Consider the following 3,685-nt stretch of genomic DNA (forward strand, 5'->3'; position numbering starts at 1 on the left):
AGTGCTACATCATTATTCCTGGGGTCTCTAGTCTACCGCCGCTTCCTCAACTGCCAGATAATAGGTGCGGACAAAAGTGAACGAAACAATTTTTTCACTAATTTTCTATTGACATGCATGATTAATAATAACAATTTCTTATACCTAATTATTCTTTTTTGTACTCACACAGCAGGGTCTCCGCCAACCTAAGTCCAATTATTCAATCTCCAGATCATCATAGTGCTCCAGGCAATGATTATGCAATGTCGCCATCGCCGCCACCTCCAAGGAGGTCTCCAACGCCTCCAAGAAGGTCTCCAACGGCTGCCCCGCCTCCCTTCATGATGAAGAAGCAGCCACCTCCTAAGAGGTCTGCCCCGCAAACGAAGTCGTTGGCCCACCAGCCAGCAAAGAAGAAAACCTCCTCTAATCTAGTTATTCCCCAAAAACTGGCTTACAAGAAAAGTGAAAAGGAATTAAATGCTATAGTATAAAAAGATGTGAGCAGTTTCTTCGAAAAAGTAAGAAAGCAACGAGAAGCGAGGGAGAACCCGGAGAAACCGTACTTCTACCTATCTCCAGATCTTCTAAGAAAGAAGGTGGACCAAAAAAAGTGGGAATCTCAAAAGACCCTGCCAAAATCGGACTACGACCGCTCTCTCACCAAGTCATTTGAGGTGAAGTAGAAAAAGACTAGAGCAGGGAAAGATGTTGCACAACTCGAACAATAATTGCAACAACCAGTCCCCCCTCTTGTCATTTGTAATGAATATGGTTCAAACTTAGACGTATTGGACATCGATTTTGAGGACCTAGCTCGGTTTTACGAGGATATCGGTTTGGACCTTGCCCAAGTGCTCGCTGAAGGACCATCTGCTCTGAAAGTGGATCCTTGGAAGAAATTTGAACATGGAAAGAGTCTATACAACCCTGAGGCCTTAGGTGAACTGGGTACGCAAACGTACCTGCTAAACAAGTGGTACATGGCGGTGTGTGAATGGGGAGAGACCTTTGTTTCTATCAGAGCTAGAAACCAACATTACTTCCGTGGTGATGACATTATATATGTCGAGTTTTCAGAATTACACCAACTATGCCACCTGGACTCTCTCGACAAAAGTCTCATTAGCTGCTATTGTCTATAAGTGTGATTATTTTCTACTATTAAAATGTACTCCCTCCATATCGCTTTTAGAGGTCGTTTAGGACATGGGAACGCTTACCAAGGAGTGATTAATTAGGGGGTATTTTTCCCTGTCTACCCCTATTAAATAGGGTTGCAGTTGTTACCTATACAACAAATAGATGCGTAGCTTGAGTGGCTAGCCCTTAGCGGCCCAAGGAAGCAGGTCGTTGGTTCGAGTCCCTGCGGGTTCGCTTATTTTTTATGTCGTTTCTATTTTGCATGGCACTATGCTCATGGCCGGCGTTGCTTGCATGGATTTCGTTTGCCTTCGTAGCTGCTCATGCGCGCGTGCATTTTGGCCGTCCGCGGCAATGTTTTGCCCTGCGCGCCATCGGCTTTTGGTTCATTTTTGCCCTGCGTGTTTTAGCAGCCCACGCGCGCGTTGATCTTATTCAAGCAGGTTGGTTTGGCGGTTTTTTTTTTGTTTTTTCGCATCGTGCACGCTCTTGTTTCCTTCGGCCGTCTGTCCATCTACCCCTTCCTATTTAACCGGCATTGCATGCCTGCATCTGTGCCGTGGTCCACTCCTTTCCTTTCCTTCTCCACTTCTTCTCTTTCCATGTTCTGCAATGGCTAATCCACTTGATTTGAACATCCATTTAGAAGAAGATGACCACGACAATCTACCATTTGATCTCAATGAGCCAACGTTGGAGGATCACATCACATATGGTAATGTACTACTACTCAGTTTGTTTTTTTTATATTCAAAGCAACAACGTGTAGTTTTGTTTCTCATCTTCTTTATTTTTTTTGGTCAGGGTTTGATTTAAACTTGCCATTAGACGAGTACGGTGCCGTTGATTTAGATTTTCTACAAAATCTCCCCGGTAAGGTTTACAAATGAGCTAGAACATGTCGTGTGTAACTATTGCCGTGTCCAAGTAGTAACTATTGCATGAATGTGCTTATTTTTGTCCTATAGCTAGAACATGCCGTGTGTAAGTTGCATGAATGTGCTTGTTTTTTTCCTATAAATAGAACATGCTGTGGCGAACATTGTGGACAAAATGCTGCCAGAACTAATGTTAGTTTTCTTTGAACAGAACATGCTGTGGAGAACCCCACCGTGGAAGAACACGTTCAACAACCCCACCGAAGGAAAGAAATGTCTGCACACCTCCGAAAACAAGTTTATCAAGCTTTGTTGGCTAGAAGCAACAATGGAAAACTACGCAAGAATGACACTGCAATTGTTGCCGAGCAATTTGGGCTTCATATTCAGATAGTTTAGAGGTTATGGAAGAGAGGTAAAATAAAACTTGCAAACTCAGTTCCGGTTGTGGTTTCTAGTCTAAAGAATGGAAAAGTAGGCGGTAAGAAAATCCATGTTGATCTAGAAGCATTGCGAAACATTCCTCTAAAGCAAAGAATGACTATAGATGATGTGTGCACCACACTAAACATGAGCAAATGGTAGATTCAAAGGTATTTGAAAAAAGGTTACCTTAGGCGCCACTCTAGTAGTATCAAGCCATATCTCACTGAAGCTAACAAGAGGTCTAGGTTACAATGGTGTGTTGACATGGTTAACAAGGAGTTGCTTGATGATCCAATGTTTAAGGAGTTGTATGACTTTGTGTTCATTGATGAGAAATGGTTCTACCTATCTCAAAAATCTAAAAGATATTATTTGCTACCCAAAGAAGATGAACCCCATCGGACTTGTAAGAATAAGAACTACATCCCTAGGCTCATGTTCTTGTGTGTTTGCGCTCGACCATGGTTTAGGGATGGGAATTGTATTTTTGATGGTAGGATTGGATGTTTTCCTCTTGTTCGTTATGAACTGGCTATGAGAGGTAATGAGAGAACTGGCCGTGTCCGTGGAGACTTGGTTATGAAGCCCATTACATCGATCACAAGAGACGTGATTAGAGAATTCATGATCAACCAAGTGTTGCGGCCATTAGAGCCAAATGGCCAAGAGAAGATGTGGGTAAACCAATCTTCATCCAACATGATAATGCACCCTCTCATTTGAAATTGGATGATCCTTATTTTTGTGAGGCCGCTAAGCTAGGAGGATTCGATATTCGCCTAATTTGTCAACCACCAAACTCTCCGGATTTCAGCATTCTTGACTTGGGTTTCTTTCGAGCTATACAAGCAATTCAATATAAGAAGAATGCAAAAACAATAGAGGCTCTAGTTCCAGCCGTGCAAGAGGTAATTTGAACAACACATGTTTCAATGTTTTTTTGAACAACAAATTTGCTCATTCATTCATTTCTTGCACAATTGTTTTGTAGGCATTTTTGGAGTACTTGCCACGCCTTGCAAACCGAATGTTTCTAACACTACAAGGTGTCTTGATGGAAGCTATGAAAGTGAAAGGTTGCAACAAATTCAAGATACCTCACATGAAAAAGAAACATTAGGAAGAGAAGATCGGCTGCCATCTTGTAATCCTTGTGATCCATCATTGCTACATGAAGCTGAGGCTACTCTTGCTGCATGAAACAATTTGATTGATGCTATAATTAGTAGTAGAGGCATTCTTGTAACAGTTTAGCA

At 42.1% G+C, this 3,685-nt stretch overlaps 1 long non-coding RNA gene across 1 annotated transcript; it reads left to right on the forward strand.

Annotated features, from left to right (window-relative positions):
• Nucleotides 1–1,561: 1,561 nt before the first annotated feature.
• Nucleotides 1,562–3,326, forward strand: LOC136519701 (uncharacterized). The gene is made up of 3 exons (XR_010775022.1): nucleotides 1,562–1,840; nucleotides 1,930–1,998; nucleotides 2,215–3,326. It is a non-coding gene; the product is annotated as an uncharacterized lncRNA (long non-coding RNA).
• Nucleotides 3,327–3,685: the final 359 nt, after the last annotated feature.

The sequence above is a fragment of the Miscanthus floridulus genome, chromosome 18 (genome assembly GCF_019320115.1).
Source record: "Miscanthus floridulus cultivar M001 chromosome 18, ASM1932011v1, whole genome shotgun sequence".
Taxonomy (NCBI): Eukaryota; Viridiplantae; Streptophyta; class Magnoliopsida; order Poales; family Poaceae; genus Miscanthus; species Miscanthus floridulus.